Raw genomic sequence first — 12,695 nt, forward strand, 5'->3', positions numbered from 1 at the left:
TCTCCCTCAGGCAGCTCCGTGGCTGCGGATCGCGGAGGCCATTTGGCACCTGTGATTGCGCCCGGCTCCGCCGCCCCGAGGACTGGACTCCCCACCTGTAGCTGCAGGTGTGTCGCTGCTCACCCCAAATCTGCCGCTGGAGGTGGGGCATCAATCCATGTGTGTGGAGGATCTTGCACGTCTTCCATGACCTGCTTGTGGTGGGTCTCACAATGTGCGGTCCACGTCCACAAATCAGGTAGGATTCTAGCTGTGAAACTGTCTCATCCAGAGCTTGATGGTTCCCAGTTGTCTTGCACCACGATTGGTTTCCTTTTGCGGCATATGAGACCTTGTTAATCCCAAAATTTCATTTTTCCAGCTTATTCTGAGTTACCCACAAAATACCCCAGCGGTGGTTTACATACTGTCATGAACACGATTCACCCAAGTGTATATAGGTAATGGTTCTAAAAATAGCAGGGTTAACAAAGGTTGGCTACTTATGGGTCACTGTTCCACATAATTTTTCCCTATCCACTCTACAGAGGCTTCAGTAGTCACCGCTTCCTACATGCGGTAGCAAAAATGGGGGTGGTTTCTAGCGGTGTGGTTCCTCACCCAGGACCATGTGCTGGGGATTAGCCAACTGGTAAGTCAAGCAGTAGGTAACCAGTGAAGTCACATGTTCTTCCATCTGGTGGGGACACATTAGAAGCCTTATTTTCCTGACTTCTGATTCTCATGGCACTTAGTATATTTGGGTCCTTCATGTTGAATTTGGCTGAAATTGTAAAAAGGGTTCAAAAGTTATTTGAGAGTAGAGAGATGGATAACAAACAAAATTGCATTTGCTGAAGAGAACAAGATAAAAATGCATCATGTGGTAAGGATGGCTTTTGAAGTGCTGATTTCCTACACACTGTTGTGCCCAGTTCACATACAGTTTTCTATCATTAGGCATTACTGTGCTTGCCTTGAACTTGCCATTCTTGGGCTTTCCTTTGTAGATTTAATTTTTGTGGGTACAGAAAGACTTTAAAGAATTTATCAGCACTTTTTGAATCTCAGGGCCAAGTCAATGCTAAAATACCTAGTGTACATAGCTTTCTAATTTCTTTTTCACAAAAAAAGCTTTACACAGAATTTTGCTGTGTGATGTTAGCCTGTGATTAAAGCAGCTATGGAGCCTCTCATGCTTTCAAATACTGTGCCTTACTTAGCTCAGAAAGGCTTCGTGTTGGACAGAGACATATTTTCAAGGCTCATGAGAGAAGCCTTCCAATGACTAAATGACACTGTTCCACTTAGACTTCTTTAGGCATAGTCCTAGAAAGCTACTTCATTCATGTTTCACAGATGAGATTTAAGTACCCACATTTATCTAGAGCTCCTAATGCTTGACTCTATTACCTAAAATTTAGTGCACACTCTGTGTTTATACATAAATCTACTCCAATATATAACTATATTACCTTAACAAAGCTCAAGGTGTATTTTGCTAATAGTTTGAGACTGCATGAGACTTTTCTGGAAAACAAACAAACAAACCCAAACCATGTTCAGAACTTGATTTCTTACTTAATTTTTATTTATTTCTAATAGATGAGGAAGAGTTCCTTCCTGGTCCCTGCTATTTCTGCTGAGGTATTTATTTTTGCAGAAAAAGAAACTTCCCCACCTGCTTTGTTTTTGTGCCCTCAGCACATAATATAACCTAATTTTGTAGCAAGTTTATATGAAACGAGTTATATACTGAACATAAGCAGAATTGAACTCTTTCAATAAATAACTAAACTGCATACAGGCTGTGAAAACACTGCACATTTTTTTCTATTACTTTCGTTTTCTCAGCTTTTTTCCACTGGTCTGTTTATAGGCTTTCCCCTGAGAACTTGGGGAAATATTTGTTTTTGACCTATGCAGATTATAGAGTTTTAAGAAGTTTAATGAGGTATGGGATTTTTTTCTTAAGGTGACCTGTTAAAGTGACCTGCCATCCTTGGTGAAAAATTAAAACCACTGAAGATGTTTTGCAAAAAAAAATTAGTTCTTGAAAAAGCACTTTTAATTTTTCATGCTATATGTTTCTCTCAAAGCAAAACAAAACATTTAATCTATTTGTGTTGTGCCACTATAAAAATAATTTCTGGAATAGCTCATGATAATATGTCATAAAATAATTGTGTATACTATTTTTCTAGTGAGGTCTACTAAAGATTTTTCACTTTAGTAAAAAAAAAAATAAAACAATCAATAAATAGTACTATTTTCCATTCTGTAATGATGACTCCAACTGTGAAAAATATTCATCGAACGTTTGAAAAGAAGGAGCTGAGACATCGATCTTGGGGGGAGAACTTCTCAGGCTCCAGGTAACATCTGCAGCACATTCCCAGGTTTTGAACATCAGTTTAAAGCCAGATGTGTTAGATTGAGAGCAGTTTCTCCTATTCCACCTGCACTTCTACTCAGAGCAGAGAGTACATTTACTCATTTTGTCCTGCAGAGAGTCTTCTGTTCCTTCAGTTTTCCTGTCCTTCCGCATTTATCCTCTTTGTGTTCTGCTTTGATTATGCTATGTTTTCTTTCCTGATGGGATCATTTGCCAGTTGCCAGACCCTTCATTACTCCTGCTTTATGCTACCTTCATCAGGGTCTGAGTAGGCACTTCTTGGAGACTGTGAATAGGTTTCTCTGCAATACTTCTATGAGCTGCTGTTTGTTATAGGTGGGTGTGGTTTTGTTGGCTATAACTAAAATTGTTTAAAAGTTTCCCACTATAAGACAGCCTTCCAGTTGCTTGTATCTTTGGCAAGCTAGCACTTTGGTATGAAATTTTTCATGTCTCCTTTTATAGCCCGTTTACATTTTTCCCCAGTCATTTCCAAGAAGAAGATTTAAAAATATGTATTCGGTCCATGTTTAGATATTATTTTCAAAATGATCTAATGGTGTGAACATTTAGAGCAGGCATTTCAAATCTGGTGTAATGGCAGGAGAATATATGGTGTAATGGCAGGAGAATGGCTGAGCTATAACCCCTTGCCAAATCACAGTTTGAATGACTTTCCTAACTGCTAAAATCTAAAAAGCCTGGGATCCAATGAAAACCCAAGTCACTTCCAACACTGAACACCAACCAGCTGATGTGCTCGGGGTCTTCTACAGTATGCGTAGTTCACATCCTACTCCTTGTCCAGGCTACATAATCTGAGGGAAAATTTTCCATGGATGCTTTTAGCTGCACCTTTTCCCCAAATGGTTTTTGTTTGAGAACTAAGAACAAGGAATTTCTCTCTCTTATCCTTTTAGTGATGCTACTGCTAACACCCTGGAAGCACGAAGGAAGATACTGTATGAGTCAAATGGAAAAAAGACAAATGCAAGACCAGGATGAGGAAAAGAATTAGATTAAGAGGAAGAGTCTTCTGAGATCAGGACCGTTGAAGGGGTAAAAAGCTAAGTCTAGAAACTGGGGAGCAGAGGCAGAGACTCGCTACCAAAAGCATTTCACCTTGTATCAGCATGTCTATTTGCCAACATAGTGAAATCCACAATATGTAAAGATGAATTAATAAAGACTAGTGTTACTGTTGGCTGGAAGAGCTGTCATACATATCTGCAGGAAGTAGCAGCATCTCTGCTACTAGTTGTGCGGGGCAGGGACCAGGGAGACTGATTAGAAAACCATGAGGGAAGCGTGGGAAGTTAGTGGGTGAACAGAATACACTAAAAGAAGAAAGAGGTAAAAGGGTCTGGGAATGCAGTGGAGAAGGAAAAAAAATATTTAGAGGCTTGTCTGTAAAATGGGGATTACAAGAGTATTGAAATAGATTTGATAAGGAACTGTTGCATATGAATGCCGGACAGAAACTTGGGAAAAACCTGAGAGTGGAAACAGTTTACGCAGCTGGTGTGGAGGTCCTGTGTGCATCCCTCCTTTTGGGTGTGCAGCTGCCTGGGCTCAGGGCCAGCATAGAGATGGTATACCTTGAAGCCTTGAAACAAAATGCTAGAAGAAACCCCAATGAGAGCCTATTGTTCCTTCACCCAGGAGCTGGTTTTAAGATGAGGCTGTCACCATTGTGGCTCAAGCTCCATCGCAGCTGCGCTGCAGCCATGGCCATGCCTGTTGATCTGGACCCTGACAGGTGACAGGCTTGACCTCAGACCTGCCTCATTCCTATGGACTTGTATGGCTATCTGGACTCTTGTCTGGCCTCGGTTGCCACCAAGAGAACTGCTCTGCAACATTGTCAGGCAGGCTCCAGTCTGTTACGACCCGCCCCAGAAAAAGGGAAGGGGGGTAACCCAGGTTCTTATCAATAATTCCTTTGGGGTGGATTAGAGTGAAACAACACTGAATAATTGGTGTCTGAAAACATATATAGGTAGGGTTTATTTCAACAATTTTGTTTCAACAGGTATGTTAGCATTTTGGGTGTTATCATCTATATCATCTATAGCAATATGGCATAGGGATAACCTCTGGGGAGGAAAATGCATAAGGGAGAGAAAGGAAAGACAGGATAAGGGTAAGGGAGAGTAAGGGAAGAAGAGAGTGAAAAGACATATATAGTCACCACCCACGGGGTCCAGCAATGACACTTGGTAGTTGCAGTTTCCATGTCTGTCAGTTGAAGTGGTGGCCTTGATCGGTTGGGGGTGAAGGAGGGAAGCCCCCACACTCCAAGAAGTTATGAGTTATTATATCCATGGTTAGTGTCACTGGCCATGCCTCCAGGCTCCAAACCTCTCCTGGGCCTGCGCAGAGTTTCTGTGTGTGGCCTGGTTCCCGTCTTTCAAGATTGGCAGAGGAGGGGATGGGCTTTGATGGGCCGTCAGAGGTGTAATGCAAAAGTCCTGCAGAAGCCTGCAAAAGTCCCTTGGCAATCCTAGAATGCATAAATCATTAACCATTTCAGTCTCTGACACAGTCCCACAGGCTCTGCTGTCACCCGTGGCTCCTGGCTCCCCTTCCCCAGTAATTCAGCCTCCTCTCGCTGCCCCCAGCACTGCAGACCCACAGTGGACCTTTTCCTAAGGCTTCATGTTCCACCAGTGGTCTCGGGGGTAGTAACACAGTAAGACTGCAGTAAAATTGCTCCTTTAGCTTTGGAAGGTGTATACCAGGTATATACCCCAACAGTCTCAACCCTGGTGATAACAATATGACTACTGTGAATCCCATTTAACCCCCTTTTCCTTTATTTTTTAAAAACACATCAAGTCTACTATAAAACTCAATCAAAAGAAATTACCGTAGTTGTAAAGCTAAGTGTTCCCTGTATACTGGCAGCAAAACTTATATGAAATGTGCTATAGGAAGATCCTGGTGAGGATCTTGTTTTCTCTTTCCCGTTTTCTTTCCCCTAGAAATGCTCATGCGTCCTGATGGCCCAAATTGTGCTCTTGTTTCTTAGCTGGCAATGGCAATGGCTGTATGCAGAACATTCTCTTTTCTCCTTTTAGCCATTAATCTCCTTCTTTGCCTTTGGGATTGTTCTAATTTTTTAGTAAGTAAGGTAAGTAACAGAGAAGTTTCCTATTTTTCATGTGTCTTCCTCCTATTTTATTTGCTTTTGCCAGTGGGGCCAAAGAAAGGAAGTGACTTTTTTAGGAGTTTGTTTGGAAAAGCTGTGCCAAAATATGCTGTTCCGCTTTATTTTGTCGGCTTGTGAAAATCATGCAGAATTTTATGAAGCTTTAAATGTTAATGTAAGATTCTCAAGAATGTTCTGTTTGCAAATCTAGACAGATATCTAAGTGCATGAACATTCAATGTGGTAATAGAGAAAATTATTTTATCACAAATGGCTTTTTAGACATTTATTTAGTTGCAGCAAAGGTACACTGAGCACTCTGGCAAGCCTCAATGGTTACTTCTCCACACCTTTTCTAAACCAGTATTTACCATCTTTTCAAGATTACACTTAATTTCAAACCAGTAGATATTTTGCCTTCTTCAAGTTCTTGATAATTTCTGTCCTTGTTTAGGGGCTCAGATACACTAATTTGACAGTTGTTGTTATGCTTCTTATTTAAACTGGTGCAGACACTGAGCTGTGTCTGTCCAAAAACTTGCCACATTAGCTAGTGATGGGTTGATTAGGAAGACCAAACCAAAGAGGAAACTGTGAACCCCCTCCCAGTTAATGCAGATCCTGCTTTCTGCTTTTTAGACCAAGGCTACACATGCAACTCCAGTAGAATATTGGCTTGGGCTTTCCTATTAATGAGAATGAATATGCCATGTATATGTCTCATAGGTATTGGTTTTACATCAAGGAAGAAGACAAATTTTTTACTCCTGCCAAAACAGAGTATACAGGACTATTGTTCTTGATTTGTCTGATCCCCCCATCATGTTTTGTTTCGTGGACAGGAAATCCTGTGACCAGGTCCTCACTGCTGGTTTGCTTGTTCAGGGATTTGGACACTCCCTGGCCACATCTGAATTAGCAAAATAAACAGGGCCAGGGCAAATGCCAGAGCATTGGTTGTGCACAGTCCATGAAATGGTTTAGTGCCAACCAGGCAACAATAGGTGTCGGGCTATGGCTGAGGAACTAGCATGGGCAACAGCAAAGCCCCAGTGTGCAGATTGCTATTGGCCTGGTTGCAGGAATAACTGGTTTAAACCTTTGTGTGGTTGTGAGATGTGCCAGGCTAGTTAGTGACAGGGCAACAGAAAATGAGCCCTGTACTGTTTTATTCAGCAGAGTAGACATCACCTTTGGCTCTTGACCACATGATGAGGTTGGTGGGAGGGAAAGGGAAGAAGGGAGGGAGCAAGAGGGTCTCTACTTTGAGGACCCCTTTTTTAAGCACCAGCTCTAAAAGTTAGATGAATAATTGTTTGTTTGCTGCTCTGAATTGCTTCTATATTTTACATTATACCACCATTAAAGAAAAAAGATAGTAGGGAGGGAATAAGGGCTCAAGTCTCCTTTTGTCCAACTGATTACCCAAAGTGGTAGTTTGTGGTCAAGTTTTTAAATGTTTGTTCTATTTCTGATCCCAGGATTCTGACTCCTGTTTGGTCCAGTTCAAATAGAAAGGTTTCAGCATGCTCCTCTACAGATTAATTAACAGAGTGGTGGTTATGGCACTTTTTAAAAAGGAAAAATAATATGGTGCTTTTCATCTAATGCTCATCAAAAGCAACAGCAACAGCAGAGTCTAGTGCAGGATGAGGGATTTATGGTAAAGCTGAATTAGTGCACAAGATCTTTATACTTAAACAATTACTTCAAAAGGACCACAGTCATGTTCAAATACTTTTTTAGGAATTCAGTGACATATATTTGGTTAACCATTAACATTTAATGTTTTTTAAATCAATATGTGTAGCCTTTAAGAGTAACAAACATAAGAAAATGTTAGCTTAACATTAGGAATAAATTTTATGTTGTTATGACCAAGACTGGTCTGTGGGTTTTATTGCATTACAGTGCATGCAGTTTCATCAGCTGAAACTGTCTGGCTCCTTATAGCAGCTTGATTTAAGGAGTTTGAACTACTTTCCTTGGGGAACTGCAGGCTCAAAAAAAAAAAAAAAAAAAAGAATTGTTAGCTGGTAGAAAAAATTACAGAACATTTTTCAAAGTGTACAGTGGTGAAGAAAGGAAATGATTACTTGGAGTTGGGGGCGTTGAGTGAGAAAGTGCCTGCCTCATGCATCTGTGGGTGGAAAGCCACAGTTGGCTTATACATTTGTTTTGTTTCTTCATCTACCATTACTCCAATCACAAGAACTAATTACAGTCATTTAGGTCAGCACTTCCTTGTTCTACTGAATATTGAAAAACCAAGTAGAGAAGTTAACATGATTTAGAAGGAGCTTCTCTGCATCTCCACTGGACTAGAATAATATGCAACTAGAATAATAATTCCCAAGCATTCATTTTCAGCATCACTTTTATTGTTAATCAAGAATTTTAAGAATGAAACCTTAATTGATAAGCAAGGCTTAAAATACTCACAAATATTGCGTCAAAAGATTTTGTTTCACTCCTGGCTTACCTCTGCCACTTCAGTTTGAGTCAATCAGAATTCACTCATAGGGTAATTGCAGAAGTAAACTACATTGCTAAAAGGTGAACTGATTGAAAGTGACAGCGATTCAAATGGAGACTGCTTTCATACAGGAGAGTCTCCCTTCATATTTCCCATAACATTTAAAATAAATAAATAAAAACAACAGAAACTTGGCATTTTAATAAATTTTGAGTTGTTTTCTAACTAAAAGTCAGTATAGTTTAAGTCTCATTGTACTTGCTATCGGAACAAATGTGGAAAACAATTAGGCAGAGAGAGTCCAAGTTAAAATGTGAACAGGGAAGGAAAGATCTCTATGGAATGGAGATCTTCACAAATCCTACTTATTTAATCTTGCAGATATGCAAAAAAAAAAAGTGACAGATAACAGACAGAGATAAAAAACACAGAATGAAAGGAGAAAAAGAGGTGCTCCTTGGCCAAAGTAAAAGCTGAGCTAAGAAGTGGAGAATCAGTTTGCTGTGGGTACAGAAAGGTCTCGTGACTTTTTCCAACGGATTCTGGAGTATAAATAACAAGGGCATGTCTGAGACTCAAAGGGAATAAATTGGTTCGCTACAGAATGGCAGTGGAGGCAAAGATGCAATCAAGGAAGAAATACTGGTAGTGAAAAGGAGGGCAGAGAAACTGGAGCATCAAAAATCTGACAATCACTGAAGGACCAAGTAGTGTGATTGCAGAAATATTTGGCTGGTTAATGAAGCCACTGAAGAGAAGACTCCATGCCAGAGCCAAGTGGCCATGGGGGAAGAAGGGAGGCAGGGCTGACACTCAGCAGCTGGAGAGCTCAGTGATGAATTGTAAATATATAAAAAACATGTAGGTGTTTGGCATTTTTTCTCTCTCAGGAAGAGAACATTGACATAACCTGACTAAGACTGAAGTTATCAGGCTTAGTAATATAGGCTACTGAGATGTAGAACTAAATCCATTGGTAGAAAAACTCCACTGCAGGCAATGGAATTATCAAAGAAATTTTTCTGGACCTCCAATACTGCAATTTATATAGACCAACGCATGATTAAGTAGCCAAGTCTGTAACTTCTAGCTTTAAACACTGTCCTTTCCCCAAAGCAGTTTGTCTGTACTTCAGCAACATATCCTTAATCTAGGAAGATGAAAGCTGCCATTTTTGTGTGTTTCTTCAAGTACCACGCTTCAGTTTTCATGTGATAAAGTATCCCTTCTTAATCCTGGCTCTATTTCAATTTAGCAAAACACATGGACCTGGGTGTCCTTTTCCTCTCTTATTACCAAGAGATGAAAATGGAAGTGACACAAATCAGTGGAGAAAATTTTCCACCCTTACACATAAGATTGATTATTCATACTGGGAAATTTTACCCAATGAGTAAGTATGTAAGAATCAAAATGCTCGTGAATCACTTTGATGAAAGCACATTCTTATATAATTTCCAGGCTATTTGTTAGCGGTGGCTGCTTGTGACCCTAATTAAAGTAATAGTTGCAGGTGACCCAACAGAAACGGAAGAATGATCATTTCCTGTGGCCCAGTTTAATGAATGCATTATCTTCCTTTAAACCTAGATTTCTGCATTGGGAACAATAACATACCGATGCTGTCTAATGAAATCAGCCTCAATTGTCATGACCTTTCGTTTACTTAACCTTTTGCTTCCATCGTTAATTATACGTGTGTTATAGTTAGTGTAGAGGGCATGATCATTAGCAAAAACCTATCAAGCTTGCTTTCTTCAGAAGAAAGAGGAAAAGCTAACAAACAAGCCTGGAAAGAAGCAAAGGAATAAAGCAGTCATGAGAGAGATGAAAACTGAACTCTCTTGAGACTTGAACAGTGGTGACATACAAAGCAAGTTGTGGGTAAGACATTCTTGGAAAAAGCAGAAGATATTTGCTGATATACACATGGTTTGTACTTGCTTTCTTTTTTTCCTTTGCATAATCAAGGGTTACACCAATAAAAGACTATAAACTGACAGTCTTCTGAAATTAAGAATCAGTTATACAATAGTTGCAACATGGGAAGTAGATGGGTTCTTGCATGACACCAACCTCTCTTGGTCCTGACCTAGAGAATCTGTTTTCACAAACAAGAGTACAGTTTGGAAGAGGGTGCAGTCTAGATGACACAATGCCTGTCCCAGAGGTAGATGTTTGTTTTTTTCCCCACATCTGGTCTCTTTTCATAGGGACAGCTTCTCATTCATCAAAATTTGAGCCATTCAGTGAGCTGGAAGGGCCACTGAAAAAAAGTATTCTGCCTCAAGCCAATTCTGTGACAAATGGTGCCTTCCCTCACTGGAAACTGGCCTGGGGAATGGGCATGGCTGAAGTACATTTTTTTTAGCTAGATGCTTTTTACAGAGAAATGAGGTTTTTTTTCCGCTAGATAATCTGTGGTTCACTGTGCAAGTGAATGAGAGTGAGTTGGGTGGGAAGAGGGAAAAAACAACCCCACCTGTCAAGTCCTATTTAGTCCCTGACTTTCTGTGTTGAAGGCTGCTGTGGACATAGCAGACTCTAAGCCATGGCAATGGCATGATGAGACAAAGACTTGGGTGAGAGAGTGTCAAAAATCTGTTACTTCATTCTGTTGTGGTGCAGCTGCCACTCAGTTTCCCTGGGAAGTAAGACAGTGTAGCTGAGTAGCTTAAAGAGGTCTTTAGGATACCTTAAAAACTGTTCTTCAGTTCTCATTCAACAAAACAGTTCCCAAAGAAGTTTACAGAATGGTTGAGTTTACAAGTTTACAGAATGGAGATCACCCAATTCAGCTCCTTCGATCAAAGCAGTGTCACTTACAGCAGGGTGCTGAGGACTATGTCCAGTTGGGTTTTGATATCTGCAAGAACGAAAACTCCACAAACTCACCAGGCATTCAACCATCCTCACAGTAAGATAATTTTTATGTCCAAATGTAATTTGCTATATTTCAATCTGTGCTTTTTGCTTCTTGTCCTGTCACTGAATACCACTGAGAAGGGTCTTCTCCAAGCTAAACAATCTCAGCTCTCAGCCTCTCTTGCTTCAGAACCTGCCACATATAGAAGTTGAGGATATTGCCTTTTCCAGCTTCTGTTCAAACATCAGTTCTTTCTAGAAGAACCTAAAAAACACTGCAAATACCTCTTCCAAAATCTTGGTCTCTCCCAAGTTCTTTGGAACCTGCAGGATTTTATTAAAGATTCAGTTTTACTTTTGAAATAAGAGTTTCCTTCCATCAGTTAGCTCCCCTGGGCAACAAAAGACCCTTGAAGGCAGATATATAGCTTTCAACAGTCTTGTTTGAAGAACAGATCATTCTAGGATTGTATCTCAGGATTGATGGGAGTTGTAAACTTGAGATGAATTCTAAAAGAGGAGAGTGACGTAAAGAAAAAAAAGCCCAACACAAATATTTATCCCTTCTCTCCTTAAAAGTCATGGTAGCTTTGATGAGGGGTTTTGCAGGGAGAGAGCTGGGTTGCTCTATACTTTCTATAAGACAAACCCCAGAAGGAGCCTGCACAAAGACTATAAAGTATCTGAGAGAAATGAGAGGCTTTGTAAGACTAATTTCAGAGAAGAAAGTGTTATAAAAGCATTTTCTTTGCTCAAGTGCAAAACTGTGAGAAGTGATCTATAGATCAGATAGTTACACTGCCATTCAGTGGGACCTGGATGTGTTGGAGCAATGAGCTGAGAGGCATACTCTAAGTTCAACAAAGAGAAGCAAAGAGTTCTGCACCTGGGGAGGAACAATTCCATGCACCAGCACATGCTGGGGGCTGCCTGCCTGGAAAGCACCTTGGCAGTGAATGAGATGAGAGTCCTGGTGGACATCAAACTGAGCATCAGTCAATATGGCCTTGTGACAAAGAGGGGCAACAGTATCTTGATCTGCACTGGGTAGAGGTTCTGGAGTAACAGATTCAGTATTGAGGTTTCCAGTACAACAGGGACACGCTGGAGTGAGTTCAGCAATGGGCTACATAGATGATTAAGGGATTAGAGCATCTGCCATGTAGGAAGAGGCTGAGAGAGCTGGAACTGTTTAGCCTGAAGAAGAGAAGGGTCAGGGGGAATCTGACCAATGAGTATAATAAATGCCTGATGGGGAGGAGACAAGAGAGAGCCACGCTCTTCTCATTGGTGCTCAGCGAAAGCATGGAAAGCAATGGGCACAAGTGGAAATATTGGAAATTCCATTTACACACACTTTGAAGATGATCAAATGCTCACAGAGGTTGCCCAGAGAGGTTGGGTAGTCTCTGTCCTTAAAGATCATCAAACTTTGACTGGACTCAGCTCTGAACACCCTGCTGTAGGTAACATTATTTTGAGCAGAAGAGGATTGGGTGATCCTCTGTCAGTGACTCTGTGATTCTGTGATCTGTGAAGTGAGGCAAGATGTGTAAAAGATATCACAGTAGTTATAGTAAAAAATGCTCACCTAAGTGAGAAATTTTTTGTCCCTGAAAGATTCACACATTAATTTAACATTAAGGAAAAAAGAAAGGAAAATGTTAACAAATAGAGGGAAAAAAGGAAATGTATCAAGGTAGAAATATCCAGCAAGGCAATGTATTAGAAACCAGACTATTCTGTAATAAACATGGGGTGTAATAAACACTGAATAAAGGAGCCCTGCAGAGGATGGACAGCAGGAGAACATATGTTACAAAACCAGA

Source organism: Manacus vitellinus, unplaced genomic scaffold (assembly GCF_001715985.3).
Source record: "Manacus vitellinus isolate BGI_N305 unplaced genomic scaffold, ASM171598v3 scaffold_4_pilon, whole genome shotgun sequence".
In the NCBI taxonomy this organism is placed as follows: domain Eukaryota; kingdom Metazoa; phylum Chordata; class Aves; order Passeriformes; family Pipridae; genus Manacus; species Manacus vitellinus.